Below are 26,387 nucleotides of genomic sequence, written 5' to 3' on the forward strand. Positions count from 1 at the left end.
CCATCTCAACTGTGTGTTCTGCATGTACTCTTTTATCTCTTCATGGTGATTACAACTGTTCTGTCTTTATGAAAAGGATGCTGAAAAAAAGTGATTTCCTGTTGTTATGATGGAAGTAAGAAAGGTCTAAAGAAAAGATGACATTCTTGAGTTTAAAAGTTTATAGAGGTCTTCTCTCAAATGTCCCATGAGTGCCAGTGAACTCATTTACTTTGGTGGTGTGATAGCTTATTGAAATATTGATTTGTATTGTACTCCAGTATTTTCTTCTCTCTTCATTTCAAGAAGATAGGTCATTGGTTGGCTGAATAGGAAGCTGTTTTTGGAATAATTTTATTTCCTATCTTCTGGGAAAAACTGAACATGTTGAAAAGGTTATACTAAGAATTTGAGAGAAAGATTAGAGAGGAAAGAGAAAGAGATTTTCCCCAGACAGAGAAGGGTTAGGATTTGATGGGGTTGTGATGCCCTTTACTAGGAGAAGTAGCAAGACCTCAAGACCTTCTAGCCTCACTGAATTCTGCTGCAAAAGAGAGAACTCTGGCTTCTATGGATCATGTGGCGGGTGAACAGAGAGAACAACAGAAAAAATGACATGGCCTGATAATTGGATATTTTGGTAGAGATTGCTAAATTTCATCAATATCTACTTCACCTGTCCTTCCTGGGTACACAGGTCAATTCTACTTCTCTGCCAGTCCCTTTGCATTTATTTAAGCAGAGCCAAGTGCCTAAGTTGGCTGAAGTAACAGGCACCACTTTTAGGCCCAGCCCTTAAAGATGTCTTCATAATCTCTCCATTACCACCTTAAATCACCTTCTGGTCTGAATGGCAGAAGCAAAGGACTGCAAATCCCCAAGGATGATTGGAATATCCCACGAGAGAAGGATTCCTGAGCTACCATTTAACACGAGCTGCCCAGCATGGCTTCCTGACTAAGAATATCCATGTTGGACTTCACGTGACTAAGAGACAAACTTATTAAGACACTATGATCTGGAGTTCTTTTACACAATAACTGGCTTTAATTGCCTTGCCTAATTCAGATGTCGAGTCCCTCTTTCCCATGCAACACATGCCTCCCAGAGCCTTACCCTTGGAATAGAGTGGGACACCCAAGTAACAGCTGAGATAGAGCTGTTTGCTGGCTCAGTGGGATCCCAAGAGCTGCATTTTGTTTGATTTAAAGATAATACATTACTTTGAAATAAGACTTGACATTGTAGACCAAGAGTTTTATCTCATTTTTCCATTTGAATTCCCTTTTCTTCCTGGAAAAGACATAAATTGAGTAATCTGGCCTCCCGACAGACAAGATTCCCCAGCACACTCCTAAGAGGGGTGCTCCCTGCCAAGGTAGGCATCAGCTTTCTGGCCTCCCACCCCATCCTTTTATTTTCAGCCCTTTGAGCTCCTTCGAGGGTACGGGCGTGAACCTTAGAGGTCTGGACAGCAAAGAGTTATGCCTTTCTTTCAGGTCTTTTCCTTCTTCAATCAACTAATTAGATCAACATTTCAACTCGAGGCCGCTCTGCTGGTCTCTAGCTCACACCATCACCTGAAATACAGCCCGCCACACACATGCTTTTGACAGCAAGAGCCGCTCAGAACCTCTCCATGCCTCTATTCCAGGAATAATCCAAGGAAAGGGGTGGTACCTGTGAAAGCCCTGAGTGCTGAAGGCCTCTCTGTTGATCTGCTTCAAAAGAACAACTACCCTCAGTCTGCCTTTATTTTGCATTATAGCTCTTCTTTTTCAATGAAAAGTCCCTGCTCTCTATTCATTATAAAGAATAAAGAGCTTTTCAAGTGTGAGTTGCTCAACCCAGAAGGGAACAGAGCTATTTTTAAGAGGGTTTCATCTCTGAGCTGTTACACAGGCCAGCCTGCCAGCAGCAGAGGTCTTCCAGGGAGGCCCAAGGCAATCGCAGCCTCTCCTCAGGAGGGGATATTCAAGAAGGAAGCTCCTGGGGCAGAAACGTTCTAGTTCTCTGGCCCACAGATAGCCCTGGTGCCTTCACACCTGGCTCCTCTAGGCAGAACCTCACAAGGGGGTCGGGGGAGTATTTTTTATTCTCACCCATTTGAGGTTTGCCTGCTGCCTTAGGTTTCTCACATCTACTTCCTCCAAATAGGAAACAATCTGCTTGATTCTCATCCAGGAGCACTGAGAGGAGGGGGGGGCGCCTTTATGTCCTCTCCTATCTTCGTCAAACCATATGCAACTGGCAGCCACCACACTTCTCTCTGTGGGAAGAGGATAATCAGAGCTGGATTCCTGAATGAAAGGAGGAACATGCAGAGTCGCCTGCCTCCTGTCCAATGGTAGTGGAATCTTTGTGGCCTGACTCAGTCCGGAGCTCATCTGAAGTCCGTGCCTTTGAGGGATTGGGATGGGCTGTCAGATTCAGAGTTAGAGGGACCTGGGTTCAAGTCTCACCTCTTGGGCCTCTGTTCTTTTAGGGTAAATGAAGATAACAGTACCATCCTCTCAGAGGTACTGTAGGGAGGATTACCCATCCCGCAGTGTCACATCTATGTTCATCAGTGATCTGAGGGCTGGCAAGATATACTCTCTAGATTCTTTCAAGAGCCAAAAATGGTGCCACTGGATGAAGAAGAGATATTGACAATTTGATGGAACTAACAATTCAGGAGACTTGAGATGACCTTCTATTCTCCCATTCCTTTAGGCATCTCCAACAGAGAGAAGGGGTAGGGAATTGAAACTATTCCATTGTTCTGGTAGCTTTGGGGAGTAAAAGAAATGTGTGTATACTAAATGGTGGGAGGGGACCAAAATGTCAACTAATTTCATACAAAGAACGGCTAAAAGAAATAGAGAAACTTTTTTCATTGTAATATACCTTGCACCATGAAGGTACAGAGCTTATAAAGATACATTTCAGTGATTTTTAAAAGGAAATATAATAGCCAGAAAAATACAGGCTGATTGGACCAAAAGGTAAAGATAGTGTAAATATATACATATGGTAAGGTTGTACTGTTACAAAGATGGGGCAACCACTTAGGCTCTGAGCTTCCAGTAAGCCAAAGCAGAAAGGGAAATATTATGTTACCAAATGTATATCTTTCATGAGGAACCCCCTACTGCTACCAGTTCCTCATCCTTTTTTATCATGAGATTCATAAGCATGGATAATTATCTTCAGGAAGAGAATACTTAGGGAGTTTCACTACGGCCTCTTTCAAGTGTTTGATGGGCTGCCAAGTACAAAAAGGAAAGATTGCTTTGGGTAATTCCAAACCACAAAACTAGAATCAATGAGTGTAAGTTAAAGGGAACAGATTTTGGTTAAAAATAAAGAACTTTCTAACAATTAGAGTTGTCCATAAATGGAATGAGCTGTCTGGCAAAGAAGTGAGCTCCCTGTTACTGGAAGTGATCAAACAGAGGCTGGCTAACCATCTGTTAAGGATAAAAAGGATTTGTACATAATGAGAGAATTATGCAACAACATAATACAAGGCTCTTCATGACAGTTTTATTTATAATAGTGGGAAAGAAAATAGAATCAACCTAAATGTCCAACAATAGGGGATTAGATTATTATGGTACTCTCCTATGACTTTTTTTTTTTAAACAGATTTTACAGATGTTAAAAATCAATAAAATGATGACATGGGAAATGCTTGTAATCTATTACTAAGTGGAAAAAAACAGGCTACTGCAGCATATATTGTGTGATGCCATTTTGTAAAAAAATATTTGTGTATGGAAGAATAACACTAAAAAGGACATATGTGAAAACATTAATAGTGATAACCATTGGTGTTTGAATTATGTGTGATTTTCCTCCTCTGGGTTTCTCAGGATTTTCCAAGTTTTCTATGTTGAGCACCTACCACTTATGTAACCAGGAAAAAAAAGTAAGAAGAAAAAACCCCAAAGAGTCTCTTATTAACTAGTAGCTTCAATTAGATGATCCCTGCAGTTTTTCAAACCTAAGGTTCTATGATTTTTATTTTAAACTTAGGTTGATTGTTTTTCTCATATAATAACTTATCTTTTAAAAAGGTTTTAATCAAATATAAACACACTCCTACCAAAAAAAGGTTGGCTTAAATTATAAAGTTTTTGGTAAAATCGAATGCATTTCTGACTGCTATGGCCATTTTCATCTGAAGTCTCTTTTGAAGATACATGGGATATCAATGGAAAAGTCTGACCAGTAGAATAGAAAGAGCTTACGATTTGGAATTGGACACCACTGGGTCTCAAATTGACTCCACTACTAACCAGACTTAGTTTCCTTAACTTGAATATAGGATAATAATAATAATAATAATAATAATGATAGCTAAGATCTACAGAAGGTTCATTATGTGCCAGACACTGGTTCAGTGCTTCATATGCAATGGAATCTTCAATAAAATCCTCCGAGGTGAATTCTATTCTCCTTATTTTTCAGATGATAAAACTAAAGCACAGAGAATTTCCATAGCTTGCCAAGATCAGACAGCTCTAAGTGATGGAACACAAATTCAACCTCAGGCAGTCTAACCTTGGGAACCATAGTGTTAACCACTGTACTATTCCACCTTGTAGAGTTGTAGAAGAAGTAATTAAATTAACATACTTAAAGCGCCTACCAGAAAAATAGGCAGTCAGGGTGTTAAGTTTTTCCCTAAACTTTTCCATAGCTATTCGGCCCTAGAAAGACTTTTGATTATCTTCTCCAAGAATGCATTCAATGAACACACTGGAGAAATGCGTCTCTGTGGTAAGCAGTCTTACAACAAGTTCATTATCAATGGCATTCATGTCAAACTCAGAGATATTAGAAATCATGTCCCACAGGATTCCATTCTGGGACTGATTCTTTAATATTTCATCAATGATTTACATGGATAGAACAGAAAATAAGCTCCTAGAGCTGACAGATGATACATGCTGTTAGCAGATGACACCCATCGTCAGTTAGGAGGGCTAGCATCCAGGACAGGATTAGAATTCCAAATGGTCTGGCAAGATGGAGAAGAGGTGGAGGCAAAAAGAATGAACTTCATTAGCAACTCGCACAGAGTAATACATTTATTAAGAGGGAAAACATTATATCGGCATATCAAGGGCAATGACTAGCAGTGAGTAATCATTGCTGGAAAGAGTTAATGGTTAAAGTTGCTCATAAGCTGGAAATGAGACAGAGAATCAAGTATGATTCTGGAAATGTACTGAAAAAATAAGACTATGTTGGAGTAAATCAATTTTCCCCCGTTATATACCATATTTTAAACACTCTTGAATTCTGTGTTTTTTCCTTCAGTATTGTTCTGGACACCCTGGAAAAGGTATACAAAAAGCAAAAGACATTTTTACCATTATAAAACACAACCTGGGGAAATAGTGAAGGAGCTGAGATCTTTTAGTTGAAGAAGACAAGTCAGTTGCTGACAATTGATTTGAAAATTGCTTACTGAGCAGCATCTATGTCCCAGCCTTCGTGCTGGGTCCTGGGAGACAGAGAGAATCAAGATCTGGTTTCTGCCCTTGAGAAGCTCAGAGACAAGAAGACAATCACTCTTAAGTTACAAAGATGGTTATTTAGAACTCTGATATTTGGGTCGTTCCTGGCTAACTCCTATGCATCTCTTTCTTTTATTTCCTCTTTCTTCCCTCATTTCCTCTTCTTTTCTTTTTTTCCTTCCCTTCCCTCGATGTTAGGTCTGTGACTGGAGCCCTCTAGCATGGCAGGTTAGCTAGGTATATTCAATAGGGTCTCATCTGAGACTTGGACAGGATACTAATCCCTTCTCTTCTTATGTTTCAAAATATTTCTATAAATGTATCTTTCATCCTCCACACACTTCCAAAACAATTGCAGGCAATGAAGCAAGACTGGGAGAGAGAAAAAAAGTAGGTCCCCGGATGCAAAATAGATCAGTTTGGCTGGAGAGAATGCTAGAGTAGATATATTATGAATTTTATAATATTAAGGAATTTGAACATTCTCTTACTGATAACAGAAAGTCAATGAAAGTTTGTGGAAAAGGGGGTGACAAGATCAACTTGTGTTTTAGAAAGAGTAACTTATTGCAGTAGACAGAATGGGTTGGAAGGGGACTGGCTGGAGGAGGGGTCTTGTTAGAAGGTATTATTAACCAATAAAAAATAACCAGAATTAGACAATAGAATTAAAAGAGATAGAAGATATGTGGATATGAGAGACACTAGACAAGAAAAATAATTAAGATTTCATGCCTAAGTAAATATGAGTACCAAGGGAGAGAGAGAATTTGAAAACAACTCCTAGATAGTAGATAAGGAGTTTGGGAAATGAAAATGTACCAAAATGGGGCAGTGGGAAAGTGAAATGTTCTGTGGCAAGGGACTCATAATGGGTTCGGGGCCAGATATGTTGTCTTTTTGTTGATGGAATATATAAATAAAAACCATATATCCAACAGGGAGCTAGGAATAGATTTTCTAGAAGATCATCCTCACAGAGGTAATAGTGTGTTTTGGACACCTCCACCTGTATATCCCACTGACACATCACACTGCATGCCCAAGACTAAACTCTACTGTCATTCACAAACACAAAATTTAATTTGTGTTTCTCCTCCAGGTTAATTATGCTTTTAAATATCCAGGCTACCAAAATCAGAGTCATTTCTGGCACCTTCGTCTCCCATCCTTCCTGGTCCCATAAGCAACTAGCCACTAAAACAATTAATTCTAAAAGCAAAATACGTTGTATATCAATTCCTAGTGACATAGTTAATGCTCGCATGATTTGTTCCCTTAACTAGAACACAGTTTATAGCAGGTTTTCTTGCCACACGAGTCTGTATTTTTCCACTGGCTACAGAATGAAATTCAAAGTCTTCCAGGAATGAACATACCTGACCAGCCTAATCACTGAGAATATCTATACATACCCAACATGAAAACCCCATCAGTTTCCTTGCCTTACTTTAATGATGCCAGACATTTCTATGCCTGATGTACATTTATGGATGATGTTCCATTATTTGGAATAATTTTTTCTACTTAAGGAGAATAGCTTTCAAGTTCTGAGTTCCATGCTAGTCCCAATGTGAAGGTTTCTCTAATCTCCCATTGCTTGTCTCTCTTCACTCGTGTTGCTTTTTTTGAAAGCAAGAGTCTGACCAGGGAGGTGAAATTAGACATGGGAAGAAGCAAAAAATACAATAAAAGTCTAACCAAAGGACTGATGGACACAGAGAAGGGAAAATTTCAAGGTAAAATGACAGTCTTGGCTAACCCTGTTTCACTGGAGAGAATTACTGTCTCAAAAAAAGGAAAGGAAAGAAGGAAAGGAAAGGAAAGGAAAGGAAAGGAAAGGAAAGGAAAGGAAAAAGAAAAATATTAATTTGGCTTTGAGCATGTTTGAGTTGAGAGACTGGCACTGAACCCAAGTCAAGCTGATAGGTGAAAAGCCTTACAGAAATGAAAAGGGTCGTTGAGGCTAGAGAAAACCATTTGGAAGTTATATGCACAGAGATGATACCTGATGTGTGGGAATAAATAAATAAAGGAGTCCATTAGGGAAAATGTTGTTCTGAGGATAGAGCTACAAACACATTACTGGAGTTCCAGCCAGGATGACAACGAAGGATACACCAAATATATAACTGTTTATAGAGCAATTCCTCCTGAAGAAGGTAGATGAAAAAGAGAACAAAGAGAGAATGAATGGCAAGAGAGACAGAGACAGGCTAAAAAAGGGAAACTCCGCCTGCCCACTTGGTGAACTGTAGTCAGGAGAGATAGTACTGAGGAACCATGAGCAGATTCATCTGTGCTGGAGCTCAGAAAAAAAAAAAAAACAAACAACAATAATAAAAAAACATGGTTTAAAAGGGTGACTGGAATATAAAGTCTGTGGTGGTGAGTGCCACAGTTTACATTTGTTCTCTACCTCAATAGTACAGAGAGGAGCAGGGGTCCAGTGTCCAGAGCCAGCCTGCCACCTCAGCAGGCCCTAGCCCCCTTGGCCCACACCAGCTTCAAATGCTATAGGGCACAGGAAAAAAGGTGTACTTTAAAAGAGCAACTAGAACATAGAAGAACTAACCCTAGAGCCCTGCCAAATGGTAAGGGGCTGCTGGGACTCTCTCTAGGCCAGAGGGGCTGGCAAGCATCATGGTTTACATTCCTCCTCCACCTGGGATGGGAGCAGGGTGCCAGATGTGAGAGCCAGGCTACCATATCAGTGACACCCTGGTACCTAGCCTACACCAGTCCCAGCTGTCCCACCAAGGCAGCCCAAGCTTACTGGGACATCCTTGGTTAGCCATCACTATGACTCTGGCCATCTTGCCAAGGTGACACACATACAAAGTACACCCAGAATACTCTAGGCCAACACCATTTCAACTCTAGATGACTTGCTGGGCCACCCCCCAAAACAGAGCACCCCAGGATCCCATGGCCATGCTTGTCTCAGCTCTAGCTCCCCTGTCAGGGCACCCCCTGCACAGAGTGCCTCAGGATCCCCTGGCCCATATCCCACCTTGGCTCCAGTCTTTCTGCTAGGGAGCCCCTGTGTGGAGTACCCTAGGGTACCCTGGCCCACACATGCCTCAGATTTAGCTGCCCTGCCAGTCACCCCTGCATGAAACACCCCGGGACAGCCCCATTTGTACCCACATGAGCTTCAGCTGTCATTCCAGCATGCCCTCGACACAGAGAGCCTCAATCAGTTCCCACTGAGGCTCCAGTCATCCTAGGAAGCCCCAGCACAGAGTGCCCCAGGACCCTGAGCCATGCCAGCCACAGCTCCAGCCAGCCAAAGTCACCTGGCACACATAGTTTACAAAGGGGTTGATCATACACAAGATCATTTTTTCAAGTTTAGGAGAAGTAGCTGTTCCATTCATAGAAACAAACAGAAAGTTGAGCAAGATGAGGAGAGGAATATGCTTTAAATGAAAGAACAAGACAGAACCTCAGAATAAGTACTGAATGAGACAGTAATAAGCAATCTACCTGATAAATAGTTCAAAGTAATGGCTATGTAGGTGCTCAATAGACTAGAGAGAAAAGTGGGTGAACTCCCTGAGAACTTCAACAAAGAGATAGAAAGTATAAGAAAGAGCCAATCAAAGTTGAAGAATATAGTAATTGAAATGAAAAATATACTAGAGGGAATCAACAGTAGATAAGAGGATGCAGAAGAGCAGACCACAATCTGGAAGATAGGGTAATTGAAAGCCCCCAAGCTGAACAGGAAACAGGAAAAAGAACTTTTAAAAAGATGATAGATTAAGGGATGTCTTGGACAACATCTACTGCATCAAACTGTTGCATTATAGGGATCCCATAATCCCTATGAAGGAGAAGAGAATAAGGGGGCAGAAAACTTATTTGAAGAAACGATACCTGAAAACTTCCCTAATCTGAGGAAGGAAGTAGACATCCAGGTTCAGGAAGCACAGAGAGTTCCAAACAAGATGAACCCAAGGGGGTCCGCACTGTGATACATAATAATTAAAATGTCAAAGTTTCAAAATAAAAATGCCAATTCCTCACATAGAAATATAAAATTAAAAGCTCCGAGAGTAGGCATCAAAATCTGCATTAAACAACAAGCTCTCTGTGTGACCTTACACTTACTAAAGTTTTTAAAGAGCTACTTGATATTAGAATGACATTTTTTTTTAAAGAATGACATTTTAAATTCCTTAAGGTTGCTTAATGTGTGTGCCAATATAATGAAGTATGTGTCTGTATGGTGGGGGTAGGGAGTGATGGATGGAGTACAGAAGAGTGCTGAAGTTCGACAAACATGGTAGTCTGGGAACTGGTTATGAAAACGAGAGTTTTTTTGAGGGTGGAGAGTGTGGTGAACAGCTAGGATGACAGAGGGAAGGTACTGGCGACTGAGATGTCTTCCTTGAATGAGTGCTTGATGCCTGTGGTCCACAACACAAGTCTCTCTGTAAAATAAACCCTGTTATGGTGATAGTTTTCAAAGACTATTATGATAAATAAACTAGATAGGCAAACATAGAATGTAAAACATGTATTTATATTTGACCAGTTCCTAAAAGATAAAAGTTGACATTTTTAGGAAAATGATATCATTTTAAAACTCAAATAATGCTTGACTCATTATTTTGGATAATCTTTATCACTACTGATCCTTCTCAAACTTTAACTTAACAAGCTAAAACTACTAAGTTAAATAATTTTATTTTCTTTTAAAGATTTTATTTATTTATTTGAGAGAGAGAGAATGAGAAAGAGAGCATGAGAAGGGGGAGGGTCAGAGGGAGAAGCAGACTCCCTGCTGAACAGGGAGCCTGAGGCGGAACTCAATCCCAGGACTCCAGGATCATGACCCAAGCTGAAGGCAGTCACCTAATCAACTGAGCTACCCAGGCACCCACAAGTTAAACAATTTCAATAACTAGCAGTTTATCTAGTTTCTTGAATTTCTTAGCCTCAGTACACATTAGTCTTAGGAATTCTCTCTTCAGAAAGATAAATAAGCTTTACATATAGACAATATATAGTAAAAGCTTTCTACTCTATAAAAATAGTTGCCACCAATTGTAAGCTTATCTATTACAGAGAATGTTTATGAGGAAAAAAGAAAAATAATAAACATGTCTGTCACCATTAAATATTTCTTCGTGTGCTTTGTGACTCCCTCCCTCTCATCCCTCTTCACCTTCTACTTGGTTCCAAGGTGATCACGGACTCTGCTGTGGTCATTGTAGATCAGCTTGCATTTTCTGGAATTTTGTGTAAATGCAATCAAACAGTATGTATGTGCTCTTGTTTTTGTCTGACTTCTTTCACTCAGCATATTATTTTGAGATTTATGCAGACTGTAGTGTTTGTAAATAATTCATCCATTTTTATTGTTGAGTTGTATTCCTTTGTGTGACCATACATTTATGTTAACCCATTCACCTATTGATGGACTTGTTAACTCTTTCCAGTTTGGGGCTATTACGAAGAAAGCTGCCATGAACATTAAAACACACACACACACACACACACACACACACACACACACACACACACACAAGTTACTCATTTCGTGTATATATATTTTTAAAGATTTTATTTATTTGTCAGAGAGAGAGAAAGAGAGAGAGAGAGCATGCACACAAGCAGGGAGAGTGGCAGAGGGAGAGGCAGGCTCCTTGCAGAGCAGGGAGGCCAATGTGGGCCTTGATCCCAGGACCCTGGATGCACGACCTGAGCTGAAGGCAGATGCTTAATGGACTGAGTCACCACATCCCATGATACTTGTTCTAAGATGAGAGGAGAAATTCTGAGTAGCAAAAGAACTAGACAAAGTTTGGCCACTGAGGTGAACTTACATATTTTAGTTTTCCTAGAAGGTGATTTTTTTGGTCTTTAATCTTTTATCGGAAACTTCCAATTTCTGAGATGCTGTACTTGCGATTTCAGGAAACTGCTCGATATGGTCCTTTTTGATTCTAAGTTTTGAAATTTAGTCACTTTTCTTTCAAAAGAGGTATTCCATTCATATATGAGGGTATCTAACCAAAAAACAACCACCAAGTATCAGGACATAGAATTTAAAGAGAAGTGAATTAGTAAGGTCTGTTTCACGTGATCTATTAACATCTTGGGGTGGGATGAGGGGCTGGAATAAGTTGTGTTAAAATGGATTCAATTTGACCAAATTACAGATTTTTGAAAGAACTTTCCTTTCGCACGGCCATTCTTTGTCGTTTTTAGAGGAATTTACTGAAATAAAAATATTGTAAAAATGCATATTTGTTGGACACCTGGGTGGCTCAGTCCGGTTAAGCATGTGTCTTTGGCTCAGGTCATGATCCCAAGGTCCTGAGATCGAGTCCCACATCGGGCTCCTTGCTCAGCAGGGACCTTGCCTCTCCCTCTGTCTGTTGCTACGCCCCCTGCTTGTGTTCTCTCTCTCTCTCTCTACCCCTGATAAATAAATAAATAAAAACTTAAAAAATACATGCTTGTAAAAATAATCCAAACAACCCATCAATATAGAAGTAAAGAGAAAACCCCTGTCATAATAAGCAAGTTGGCCTGTACCCTTATAGACTTTGCAGAATACATACACAATCATGTGTATATGCAAAGGTATACACATATACCTTTTTCTGCATGTCACTTGTCCAACTTCCACCATCTCATTCCCACTAAAAACAACAAGCTACAGCAATTAACAATTACATTAATAAAGGTTACATTTTTACAGGACACCCACACATGTTGCATCTCACATGTATTATATCCTGATCCTTATTCCAATGAGGAAAAATAAGCAAGAAGGAGATCAGTGGTGTCATTTTATAGGCAATGTCTCCTTTACGCAAATTCTCAAAGCTACTTGTTCTGAACAAGTTGTAACTGGACTTGGGTCCTCTGCACCAAACAACATGTTTCTTTTCTACAGCATACTGTTCCCCACAGTGGGATTTCCACATCTGAGTCTTCCCAACCTCAGCTACAGTATCCTACAGAGTATGTCAACTCAAAATTGGACTAGATATGATTTTGAACATCACCATGTATTTGTCTAGTAGTTTTCTTTAGATAGGAAAAGAGTGGCCTTCTAAGTTTGATCTACCAAGTATCTCGATTACATCTCGAAGTGATGCCAATGGGGGGTACAAGGAAAACTCTACAGGACCCCGCACTGATGCCTCTGCATGTAATCCATCTTCATCGGTAAGTATGTCTGGCAACGGCAAATCTACTGTCGAACACTGTCAAAACAAGATAACAAGCCCAAAGTGGAGTCACTTATGCTAAGTGCCACATCACCAAACGGAGACTTAATTCTAGTTTCAGCTGTTCCAGAAATGATATCTTAAACCAGTCAATCAGGAACCGCCTGGTCAACACTAGTTAGGGTAATCCTGCCTGGTAGAGCCCCAGCCCTTAAAGAAAAGTAACCTTGCAATAACCAACCCACGTTTTTGCCTGGTGAAAAAGGCAAAGAAGACCTGTTTCCCTCAGCCTGTAAAAGGCTATCATTTCGTACAGCTCCTGGGAGCTCCATTCTGTCTGCTAGACTGGATGCTGCCTGATTTGAATTTATTTTTGCCCAAATAAGCTCTTAAAATTTTTCCTATGCCTAAGTTGATCTTTTTTTTTTTTTTTTTTTTTTTAGAGAGAGAGAGAGGTAGGTCACAGTAGGCAGAGAGGCAGGCAGAGAGAGAGGGGGAAGCAGGCTCCCCACCGAACGGAGAGCCCGATGTGGGGCTCGATCCCAGGACCCCGAGACCATGACCTGAGCTGAAGGCAGAGGCTTAAACCACTGAGCCACCCAGGTGCCCCCTAAGTTGATCTCTTAACAGCTCTAGCAAAGGGAAGCTTGTGGGAGAGAGACAGGAGGTAGAATAGGGGAAAGAGCACTGATGTATTTCATTTCTGAGAAACATTGTTTCACCCCACGTCTTAATACTTAGTAAGAGGCAATCATTTTACAAATCCATGGATCTTTGATTTGGTAAATAGCGCTAAATGAGGATTCACTGAAGCTAGATTCTTTTTTTTTTCTTTAAAGATTGTATTTATTTATTTGACTACCACAAGTAGGCAGAGAGGCAGGCAGAGAGAGAGAGAGAAGCAGGCTCCCTGCTGAGCAGAGACCCCCCCCCCACCCCACCCCCCGACCAATGCGGGGCTTGATCCCAGGACCTTGAGATCATGGCCTGAGGAGAAGGCAGAGGCTTAACCCACTGAGCCACCCAGGCGCCCCCTGAAACTAGATTCTTGACGAAATTCTGGTACTTCCCCATTTGGGGAAGGTCATTTAATTCCCCAGTGTTGTGAGCAAGAGGTGACAGATGTAAAGCTCACTACAGGCTACACGGGAGTTGCTTTTAATACTGACTAACATTTGTGGAGGGTTTACCCTATTCCAGTTACTGTTCTTAGCACAGTGAGAGGATTTTCTCATTTAATCCTCATAGCAAACCTCTTAGGAAAGTCCTATAAATATCCCAGTTTTAGAGATGAGCAAAGTGAGATTTCGAAAGTTCAAATGAATATAGCTATAGGTTAAAACTGGTACGTGGCAGAGCTGGGAGTTGAGCAAGGAAGTATGAGGCCAGAGGCTCCCCCACTAACCCCAATACTATTGACCTACTTGCTAGCTATGAGTTCACATCCTTGTCCTTTCATTTTCCTTCTTCCTATTCTATTCCTCCACAGGTTTTCTAGCTGATCTTGATTTATTATAAACTCAGATGCCTTCAGGATTATAAACATAGAACTGGTGAGGGATGGTAAGTGTTAGGGATGGTAAGCAATATGATTCTGAGCCTGCGTGCGTGTGTGCGTGTGCGCCTGCACACACACACACACACACATACACACATATACACACACATAACACACACACTGTGTACCACATACCATGTTGACTTTTGGATTACCTTTTGCACAGACACACACACGCGCACACACACTGTGTACCACATACCATGTTGACTTTTGGATTACCTTTTGCACACACACACGCATATTAAACAACACATCAAATAAAACTGAAAATAAAATAAAACAAAACAACCCTGGACTGACTTTTTCAAAACTAATACAAATTAAATTTAGTAGGCCTCTTGGAGGGTCCAAAAAAAAAAAAAAAATGTTGATTTCAGCTTGCTAGTCTGAGAACTTCCATTAAGTCTGCAAGTAACAGTATCTATTCCGGATGGATTAGAGCAACACCTGCAAAAACTTCAGTAAAGCTAAAGGAGATGCTGAAGTGGAGGAGAAGGTAACCCAGAGTGGATCTACAATTTCCTAAAGAGAAGGTCTCCAAAATGGCATTTTTATGGAGCCCTTCCTATCAAAAAACAGGGACTTTCTTTTGTTTCATGCATCTTTACGTTATACCATTTCTAAGAAGGACTAGAGGTCCTATTGTACAGATTACTCAATTAAAGCTCTAGGGTGTGAGTATAACTTGCCTAAGTCTTTTCCAGTACGCTAGCTAGCTGGGGTCAGAGGGCGGATGTATCCTGAAGCCGATGAAGATCCTTAGTTTTTTCCCAAAGCCCACAATCTGATTTTATTCATAGTTTTACGTTCTTTTTCTTAAAGAGAGCCCTCCCAGCTGTTTAAACATCAGACCCCCAAAACATAGATCCATACTGTAGGGGAGTCAAGGGCTGTGCTAACCGCTATCTTGAGCAAGGTGCCCTCTGACTCCAGCTCCCTCCCAGGTGAGGAGAAAGCTGCGAACCCCACGTTCTCTGGCCAGCTCCGGTAATGTGGACTTGATACATCCTGGAGTTCTCCTGGGAGAAGCATCTACCTCTCCTCCGCTGGTTCACCATGCGGAGACATCGTTGACGCTATTTCGGCGGGCAGCTGTGGATTTCCTAGTAATTGCGAGGTTGCCCCTAGCCGGCAGGAAATGAGCCCCTAGCTGGCAGGAAATGAGATGCCAAAAGGAAGGGGGAGTGGATCTCTTCCAGACCTTTACAGCTCTCAGATTCTACTGAACCAGTAGCCAAAACCCTCTTTAGCATCTGAAAGGGAAGGCAATTGTATGGCTAAGCCTCTCTCTACCACCTCCAGACTTTTCTCAGCCTGAGAACAAAGGGAGAAAAGCAAACAGCACTTCACACTCTTATTCAGGGGAGGTTAAAAGAGACCTCCCACTATACAAAAGTCCTTCTAAAGGTCAGTTTGGGAGTGTATTGAGGAGGGCGCTGGCCAGGGAATGAAATGTTTACCATCACTCTTCAGCCCACAGCTGACTCTGTTTTTCTCTCAGCACGTGCACGGGGTACATCTGTCAGAATTGGACATTTTCATCCCCAGTTCCCTTGCTGGTGGTCAAATTATACTTCCTTGGCCCTCCTCAATCTTTTTCGGATTCTGAATTCCCGTGGAACTAAGGAGGCAGGGTTACCCTGGGCCAGGACACCCCCCTGGGGATGGTTATTCATTCATTCATTCATTCATAGTCATTGAGTCAACAGCGACTGGCTGAGTATGTGACCTGTATCCAGCACTGTGCTAGGTGCCAGAAAGACTCGAGGATGCGGGAGCTGATGCGCTTGTCTTAGAGCTGCCGTTCCGTGGGGAAAGCCTGCCATTACACAATGAAGCACATGCTCCGTTTTTTAAGTACGACTGTGATAAATGACTGAAGGAGCACAGCATGCAAAGGGAGGTTAACATGAGAGTGGCTGACCTCCTGTGGGCTGTCCGGGCGGGTGGGGAGGGGGGCTTCCTTGAGGAAGTGAGAGGAGGACTCAATTATGTGCCAGGGCAGTTGAGATCATGCTGGCTGTTGCAGGCAAAAAGTCCCTGACTTGGAAAAAATTGGGCTGGGCACAGGAATTGGACGACTACATGTGGCTGGAGGCCAGAGGGCAAGCCAGAATGGGGCTGGAGATTTGGCAGGAGGGGAACTTCCGTTGGGCTTTGTATTCTGTAAGCTTTGCCTTCTATCTCCAAAGCAATTGGGGAAGGTGGGGGGGGGGGGCAGTTACAGGATTTGATAAGGGAAGTGACTTAGGAGGTTTGTAGGTCCAAATTCAGGGAGACCAATTAATAAGCTCTATCAAAAGTCAAGATAAGAAGTTCTCATATTTTAATAAATTGTCTGGGAATCCTGTTAAAAGGCAGATTCAGATCCAGAAGGTCTGGAGTGGAGCCTGAGACCACATTTATAACCCAGGTGCTCAGGTGCTGGTCTATACCAGAAACATTCTACTAGGAGTTTTAGATTAAGGCTCTTGTCATGCAGATGAAGAAAAGCAGACAAACTTGAGAGGGATTGTGTGGGAATTGTCACAGGTCTCTGACTTGGGCAACTCTAGTGGGAGTTGCATTCACGGAGACAGGATGCACCAGAAAAGAAAGAACAAGTTTGGGTGACAGGTGAAAAGCTCAGTTCTGGACGCGCTGAGTTTGATGTTTTAGGAATCTGTAAGGAGGCTATGTTACATATAAATCTGAAGCTCAAGAAAGAAGAGGAAGCTGGAGATACAAATTTAGGAGTTATCAATATGTAAATGGCAAATGAAACTATGAAAGTGGATGCTATCAGCATAGGCAGAGGGAATGCAGCAGGTGGCACGAACTTAAATTTGACCTGCTGTCCATCTGTTAGTCTTCTAAGTGTCTTGGGAAGACAAGAGGCCCAAGGTGAAGCAAGTATTTAATGACTGAGTGGGAAGGAGAAGCCAGCAAAACAATCTGAGACGAAAATGTCAAAGATAAAAGAAAAACCAAATTGTTATCCAACAACGTGGGGAATTCTTTCTCGCTGACTGAACAGCATTGAGACTGGGGGATGGCTTGAGATTCCAAAGGTAAACCCTGTCCATAGCCCCAGTGGCTGAGTCGTGGTTGACCTAACTAAACCAGACATAATCTCATTCGACTCTGCCTGAAGATTGGACCAGTAGTGGGCTCTGTCTGACCCATGAAAAAAAGGGCATGGTGGGGGGGCACTGAGTGGGGAATTCAAGGAAGGCATTTTGCTTTCCTATGAAAAAAGGACGAGAACGGGAAGAGCTTCATGGTGCCGCTACGCAAATCCCCCTTCTCTGCTGTGAACTCAGACATGGTGTCAGAGCAGTGTCAGGCATCCTAGGACTGAGAGGGATGAAATATGGGTGAAAACAGCTAAGCATAGCAGAATTAAAAATGAAAAAGTGTCCATGTTGCAGATGACACAGCTGAGCTGCTTAGCTGCCCTGGAACCACTTTCTTCTACTGGTTTCGTTAAGTGAGATGATAAATACTCGTACTCCTTAAGCCACAGTTGGGGCATTCTGTCACTTAGAGCTAAACCCACCTCCCGCTGTTAATTAGTGTATATCGTGTAGTGTAGACCGGGAGTTTAGGTGGATGTGGTTCAGATAGACACAGCGCTTCACTTCGGACATTTTGTGTGTTTCTCATCTGCAAAACGGAGATAATAATGGAATCTCCCCCAAGAACTCTCCTATACTGTTGGTGGGAGTGTAAATTAGCAAAACTACTTTGTAATTTGGCAGGATTTACTAAAACTGAAAATGCATGAAGCTTAAGGCCCAGGCATTCTACTTCTAGGTAAATCTTAGAGAGATTCCTGCCCAGTGCATTGAGTGACATGTACAAGTTTATTGGTTTGAAGCCCTTTCTGTAGTAGAAAGAAGTAACAACAGTCTAGATATCCGTCAGGGGGAAATACATAGGTAAATGATCGTATATCAATATGATAGTATACCACGGAACAGTTTAAACAGATGAACTAGCTCTCCCTATATATATCAACATGGATGGATCTCAGAAACATAATGCTGAATAAAAAAAGCAAATTGCAGAGTTAGACATGCAGTATGATCCATTTATATATATTTTAAAAGCAGACACTACACTACATATTTTTGTGGATCTGTAAGTCTATGGAGAATAGATTGGAACCACATACATTAGATACACTCGGGAATGAGGGATAAAGAAGATAAGAAAAAATAGGGGTCATGTCTAGACAGATGATTATATCATGCCAGTCACGGGAAAGAATGACTGACTGGATCAGTTCAGTTCTGTGCATCTGCAGTTCAACCTTAGAAACAAAATAAACCAAAACATAATAGTATCACTCTTCTAGGATGAATGACATTATAGCTCCGGGGCTCATAGTAAGGGCTTAACAAATGGTGGTCATCATTATTATTATGTCCACTTGCTGTGCTCTGACTTTTTGCTTTCCATAGGCTCTTTCTATTAGATCAATCTTAGAAAGTTGGGGGATTTGGTTGGCTGCTACTCTCTGCACCCAAATTTCCAATTCCCATTTACTGGGTTGAGAGTCATAACAGCAAAAGTCTTGGTTTGGGCCAGGGATTGATGTGCATGAAAGCTACTCTAATGGGTTAAAAAAAGAAAAAAAATGCCATAAAGCACACCCAGCGGCAGCTCCAACCTCCCAACATCCCAAATCATCCCAGAGACGGGAACACCTTGCTCTTGGGACTCCTTGCATTTTGCATACATAGCTCACTTAATCACAGCTGGATTGAGCAAAACAAGACACTGCTGGACATGTGAAAATTGGGAATTTCAAGAGAAAGACCTGGCTTCAACTTTTTCAACTGAATTGGGGTATTTTCACTGCCTTATACCTACCTACAGCTGCCATTGCCAAAGCTGAGGTTCCTGCTGCGTGCAGGGCTCACCTCCAGGTACAGTTTTGAACCGGTCATGCAAGCAACGGAAGAAGCTCTGGTTCACCGAGGTGGAAGAAGGAAGGTAGTAGAAGCATACATTATAGGTCGCAAAATTAAAGGAAATACTGCAAGCCAGGTCTTGGGAAGAAAGGAAAAGAGGAAGCTACAAGATCTTACTAAGGAATATATGTGTTTCTTTAGTCATGGCATGGGAATAGAACATTCCACCCACCTAGAGTCTCTGTCATTCTCCCTGAAGAGTCTGACTGGATTAGTTTGGGCTATATGCGGTGCCTTGTGATCAACAGTCCTTTTAAGACTCCATAGAGGGGCGCCTGGATGGCTCAGTGGGTTAAGCCTCTGCCTTCAGCTCGGGTCATGATCCCAGGGTCCTGGGATAGAGCCCTGCATTGGGCTCTCTGCTCAGTGGGGACCCTGCTTCCTCCCATCTCTCTCTGCCTGCCTCTCTGCCTACTTGTGATCTCTGTCTGTCAAATAAATAAATAAAACCTTTAAAAAAAAAAAAAGACTCCATAGAATTGGGAAGCAGTAGTCTCCCCCCTCAAAGACAAGCTGTTTCCAATACAAGGGGAAGGATGCCGGCCTAGCAAAAACAGCAAATGTCTGCTACACTGTTAAATGTAGTCTGCATCTAATTAGGAATTCCAAAGGTCACAGATAGAAAGATAACTTCATCATCAGCTTGTTTAGTGACCTGGGGAGCTTAACTTCACAATTCTCTCTTCCGTACTGGCAAAGTGGGGTTTATGACACGTACTCCTTTCTTCTGTCACCAAAGGAAGTCTCAATAAATTAACAATAACCCTGAGCTGGAAAGGGTCTCAGATGTCTTAAGGGAGTGATTCTCAATCTTGTCTTGGCTGCACATTAAAATCACCAGGGACACTATTTTAAAATGCACACACTCAGAGATCCTGATTTAATTGGTTTGGGACAGAAGGTTTGGGCAGCAATACCTTTTTTTTTTTTTTTTTTGGACCAGAATACTTGAAAAGCTCCCCAGTGGGGTGCCTGGGTAGCTCAGTTGGTAAAGTGTCAGACTCTTGATTTCAGCTCAGATCATGACCTCAGGGTCCTGAGATGGAGGCCCGCGTCTGGCTCCATGTTGTGCTGGGCGTGGAGCCTGCTTAACATTCTCTCTCTCCCTCTCTGCCCCTCCCCATTCACACTCTCGTTCTTTAAAATAAATAAATAAAATATTTTTAAAGTAAATAAATAAGTAAATAGTTCCCCACATCCTTCTAAATATGCAGCCAAGGTTGAGAAGCCCTGGGATAAACTTATAGAGATAGTTTGCACTCATTCCACCATCCTCCTATGGAAAGTCCCTCTGTATCTCTGAAAGGGGACTGTCAGATTGTTTTAGTGATTCCAATGAGGGGAGTATCTTGGTGTGCTCAGACTGTGGTGACAAAGCACTGCAGGCTAGATGGCTTTGCAGAAATTCATTTTCTCACAGTTCTGGGAACTGGGAAGTCCAAAATCAAAGTTCTAGCATGGATCAGTTCCTGGTGAGAGCTCTCTTTCTGACTTGCCGATGGCTTCCTCTTCACTGTGTCCCTTCCATGCAAAGTGGGAGCAAGCTCTCTGGTGCCTCTTCTTATAAGGATACTATCCTATTGGATCAAGCTCTGCCTTATAACATCACTTAACCTTAATTACTTCAATAAACGCGCTATCTGCAAATACAGTCACATTGGGGTTTGAGGTTTCAATATGAATTTTGATGGGGGACACATTCTATCCTTATCAACAAGGTCACAGCTCATCAGGTGGTAGGGTGACTCAAGTTATTAGAGAGCTCTTCATATTAAGCCCAAGCCTTTCTTTTCCTAAATTCTTTCTATCTCTTGGGTCTTAATTCTGCAGAAAGGTTTAAGAGAAATGGGAGGCAACTAACACAAGAATGACGATTTTGCAAGCATTATAATCTCTGGAATTTCAGGAGAATACTGTGAGCAGGATATCATTATCCCCAATTTTCAGATAAGAAGACTGACACCAGAGAGGATGAAACATCTGCCTAAATCCATAAAGCTGATAGGTGCTGAATGAGAATTCAGACTCAAGTCTTTCTGCCTTCTAAGCCCATCACCTCTTCTACACAAAAACCCCTTGGATGTAAAAGGTTGACTGACTCCTGAGAACATGCCTTGTCCATCCAAATGCTGGGTTATTGCTTGTTTTTGCTTTTCTATCTCTCCCTTTTCCCCCTTTATTTCATCCTTCTATTATCTACTTTTCACCGTACCTCTGATTTACTCTTTTCACCTCATAATCTTATTTTTCCTCAGTGCCTTTCCTGGAATTCCTTTCATTTTATCAACTGTAGCATGGACCAAATTTTAGCACGTGTAAGAATCATACAGAGATATTCTGATTTGCTAGGTAATGTGGGCCCCAAGGATGTACACCATGGTTTGTTTATAATGTGTTTGTAATGTTTTTTCTACCTGCTTCCTTTCCCCCTTTTTACTGCACAACATTTCTCTTTCATTTTTGGGAAGTGCTTTTAGCCCGCCCACTCTGTGTGATTCTGGTGGATCTACCGGTCATGTGGTCCCATGTAATCCACCATAGGAATGGAAGGACAGGAAGCACAACAGCATGTCAGAATGTGAACACCATTTCCCTGGACACAGTGATTGGTCTACCTTGTCACTCAGCAGCTGATCCATGAAGGGCCAGTCAGAATCCTTTTAGAGAATTGTCATGGATGCAGGGAGAAAAAGAGTTCTTTTCCTTGCTGTTGCTGCCTGTTGGTGATGCTGGCAGCCGTTTTGTCTTTCCTTGGAGGGAGTCTGCCTGGGAGTGAAATGACCATGGAGGGAAGGAGAGCCTGAAGATGAAGAGTGAGAGGAACCAGTCCCCATGCCACCACATCTAGATCTGCTGAAGGCTGTTTCTCCCTTAGGTTGCCCATTCCCTTGAATCAGCAAATATTGTTTGGTATAAGCTTATTAGAGTTGAGTTTTGCTCCCTGCAACCACACTTAAGCTATAAAATGTGTCCATTTTGTCCAACGTTGCACTCAATACTTACTCACGAAATATGCAGCAAATTAGTGAACAAGAGAGCATTCTCTGTTTCAGAGAGCATTGTACATTTACTTTCCTGGGCCTCAGAATTGGCTGAAATAAGACAATTCTTGATGGAACTTCATATAGAAACTACTTCAGAATCTGTCTTTGATTCCTGGGCTGCAACAGATACTGGGGCGGGAAGGGTGGTTAAGAATCCAGGATTTGGGGGCACCTAGGTGACACAGTCAGTTAATAGATGACTCTTGGTTTTGGCTCAGGTCATGATCTTGGAGTTGTAAGACTGTGTCCTGCTTTGGGCTCTGTGCTGAGTGCAGAGTCTGCTTGGGATTCTCTTTCTCCCCCTGCTCCTCCCCTGTCCCTTGTGTTCACTCTCTCTGTAAAATAAATAAATCTTAAAAAAAAAGAAAAAAGAATACAGGGTTTGGGTTGGGTAGAATTGCATTCAAATATGGCTTTACAACTTGCTACAAAGCTGTACCCTCTCTGAGGCTCAATATTTTCCCATTTGTAAAATGAGGTAACACAATTTATGAAGCAACTATCACTTTGGTCCGCTTCATTCCTCTTGCTCACTCTTTCTTTCCCCCGTAACTGAACATGCTCCTCTGGCCCAAGGGGGGCATTTGTCTCAAGCAGGGCTGACAAGAGTGCCTTTATTTCAGCAGAGTCAAATTAAACTGTGCCTGGAATTCAAATTATCAGTGAAAACCCACAGGGAAGGGAAGCAATTTAGGTAGGGTCATTTGATGATGACGGTGCCATAGAATGAGAAGAGAACCTAGAGCTGTGACTGAGTCCCTCAGAGCGGCTGTGGTTTCTGTCTTGCCTAACCCTGTTTGTGCAGCTGTTCTGATTCATGAGCCAGTCCGGAGGTCTTCTTCGGATAAGCCCTTTTTTGTTTATGTAGGATATAACCAAAGAGCTTTAGTGAAGGAATCCACCTCAAAAGTTAGCTCTGAGAATTAAATAACAGAATACATGCAAGGTAATCCGCTCAGTACTGGGGATATAATCAATGCTTAATACATGTTAACTAGTACTCCAATTTGACTTCCTGATTTGTGACTCCTACATGGTTAAACAAGTAAACCCCTGCTTATTACCCAGAAGTCAGCTATGTGGAGTTTCCCATGTGAGAAGGGGTTTGTGAACACCAGCATCTACTCTTGTGCCTTCAGTGAGGGTAAGAATCAGATGGGAAGATTCTGATTCAGTAGCTCAGTGGTAGGAATGTTAAATTGGAAGCCACCAATTATCTTCTCTATCCACGTGTCTTGAGCCACATGGCGGTTTTCTTCTGATTGGCAGATACACGAAACTCCCATTGTTTCTCAGTATCAGGTCTAGAAGCAGTTTGGTCTTTGAGAAGATGAAGCCTCCCCAAACTGATTTCATACATATTACACGTGTGACATCAGTCCCTCTGTAGTCCCTCAAAGATGCCAGGTCCTAATTCCTGGAACCTAAAGATGTTAACTTATAAGGAAAAAAGGGTGTTTGCAGATGGGATCCAAGTTAAGGATCTTGAGATGGAGATATGATTCTGGATTATCTGGGTAGGCCTTACATGCTGCCACAATGCCCTTATGAGAGAGGCCGAGGGAGATTACACGTATGCACAGCACAGAGGGCTATGTGAAGACAGGCAGAATTGGAGTGATGTGGCCACAAGCCAAGACAAACTGACAGCCACCCGAAACCAGAAGAGTCAAGGAACAGATTCTCCCCTAGAGCCGCCAGAGGGAGTGGGCCCTGCCGATGCCTTGATTTCTGCTTAGTGAAACTGACTTTGGATTTCTGGCCTGAAGAACTGTAAGAAAACAAATTTCTGTTGTTTGAAGCCATCAAATTTGTGATAATTTGTTACAGCAGTTTCAGGAAATGAATATATCACCTAAATACATTTGTCAAATGTATTGAAAATCTGTCTAACCAAAAGCTGTAAGGGAAAGAAACTTTATTCTATTTATATAAATTATTTGGCCCTTTCCATTCTACTAACTTGCCAAAAAGCTGAGAAACATTGTGCTTTTATTTATTTATTTATTTTTTAAAGTAAGTTCTGCACCCAACATGGGGCTTGAACCTACAATCCCAAGATCAAGAGACACATGCATTACCAACTGAGCCAGCCAGGCACCCCCAAGAAAACTTGTTAATGCAAAGATTCAACTCCTCCTGTAGTATCATATACAAACTGCCTCCAACTGAATCACCTTTCTTGAACAGGCACACAGGTTGCTTGGCTTCTGGTGCAGTTTCCACTGGCTGTGGATCTCAGCTGCAAAGCCCTTTGGCCCCTTCTGAGAATGAATGAAAGAGTAGGGCTGACCACAGATAAGAAGCCCTTTCCTCTCACTTCTCCAGGAGCAAGAGACTGGTTCATTGCACAGTGACCTTCAGACGTCCCTTCTCTCTCCATGGGGTGGGGTCAAGTGAAGTCAAACGTCTTGGAGGGAAAATCAAGAACATCACTAAAGACTTCTTCTTTCATTTCCCTCCCTCTACAGCAAGGATCATTTTCATTTTTCTAGTATTTTAAAATATTGTACAATTGCTTGTAGAAAAAAATCATACACCATGGAAGAATGTATAGCAAATAGTGCGAGTTCCTCTCTCTACATCTTCCCACTTTACTCCTCTCCATATATGTAACCACCACTAAAAGTTTGATGTTTCCAGGGCACCTGGGTGGCTCAGTTGGTTGGATCACAAACTTCAGCTTGGGCCGTGGTCTCAGGGTCTTGGGATCAAGCCCCATATCAGGCTCCTTGCTCACCAGGGAGTCTGGTTCTCCTTCTCACTCTGCTGTTTCCCTGACTTGTGCTCTCTCTCTGAAATAAATGAACAAAATCTTTAAAAAAAAAAAAGTTTGATGTTTTCTTCCAGAAATTTATTTAAATGCTTGTGTACTCCATTGGCATGTGATTGCCTGTATGTGTACTTGTACACATATAGACACAGAGGATTTAGGTGGGTGTTTTTGTTTAAAATTGTATCAATAATGGAAAAGGGTTAAATACTAAATCAAAGCAAGTCTGTTATGCCAAGATCAGGGCCATGGTTTAAAAAAAAAAAAAAGTAGAACACTGACACTCAAACTGGGGACATTTGGGTAGATACTATTTAAGATGATGAACCCTTGACTTCTTTGAATCCTCCTGGCTTACAGAAGTGACCATCCATCTCTGTTAAAAGCTAGCACTCTTTCCTTGCTTGAAGATGATGCAGAGGTCTTTCCCTGAAGGGCAGAATGTGCCTTCCTCATAATCGGACCCCATTTTTTTTTTCTGGTCATTAGGCCTATAACTAGGGTTAAGTTTCAACATAACATAGCTAGGGACATGGTGGGCCTGATAAAAAGGAAGGAAAGAGACTCTTACCTAAAGGAGTTATAAGACCTAATCAGAATGTACTGGCAGCAGCTGACGGAACATTAGAGGAACTGGATTCTGAGACTGCTCTATCAAGCAGGCTAGAACAATGTACTGGAGAGAGGAGAGTTTATTGATTTGTGGACACTTCCTAAAATATAAGATTTAACATTCTGTCAAGGATCTGAGCAGACAATGTGAAATCTACTAGTATGGGTCCTAGAAGCAAGGAAAAAATGATGGCTCATGCTAAATGAAGGGGAAATGCCAAAATTGCTATCATAGACAGTGGAGAAAGGGATGAAATGCCCGGGGAAATGGGCATGCTCAAATGGAAATGTATGTAAGGCTGAAAGAGACCTCAGATGATTATGTACCCTGGAAAGGACTATTGGATACACCATCGCCAAGGTCATAAGTAATACACTCATGAGAGCAGTAATAGCATTATTAAAAAGTTCAGTGAGGAAGCTCTTTTATAAGACAGGGTTAACAGTAGGAAAGGCCAATACAGAATTAGGCTCCATAATAGCAGTGGGGATGATAGAACTCCAAAACCAGAGAGAGTGGGTAGTGCCACTTAACAGCCAGAAGGAAGATGGATGTAATTTTCTTAATGAGTGGCAGAGTCATAGGGTATCTAAGGGGGCCTGATCTGCAGAGAGTAATAGAGATGTTTAATGGAACACAGTATGCCTAGGAGCAAAAGAGATAGGCACCCAATAAGGGTAGAACTCAGCTTGTTCCATCAGAAGAAATAAAAGATAGATGACTGCTAGATTGAGGGCAATTAAACGTTTTGATTTC

This window comes from Enhydra lutris, unplaced genomic scaffold, assembly GCF_002288905.1.
Source record: "Enhydra lutris kenyoni isolate GAN:26980312 unplaced genomic scaffold, ASM228890v2 scaffoldscaffold1, whole genome shotgun sequence".
In the NCBI taxonomy this organism is placed as follows: domain Eukaryota; kingdom Metazoa; phylum Chordata; class Mammalia; order Carnivora; family Mustelidae; genus Enhydra; species Enhydra lutris.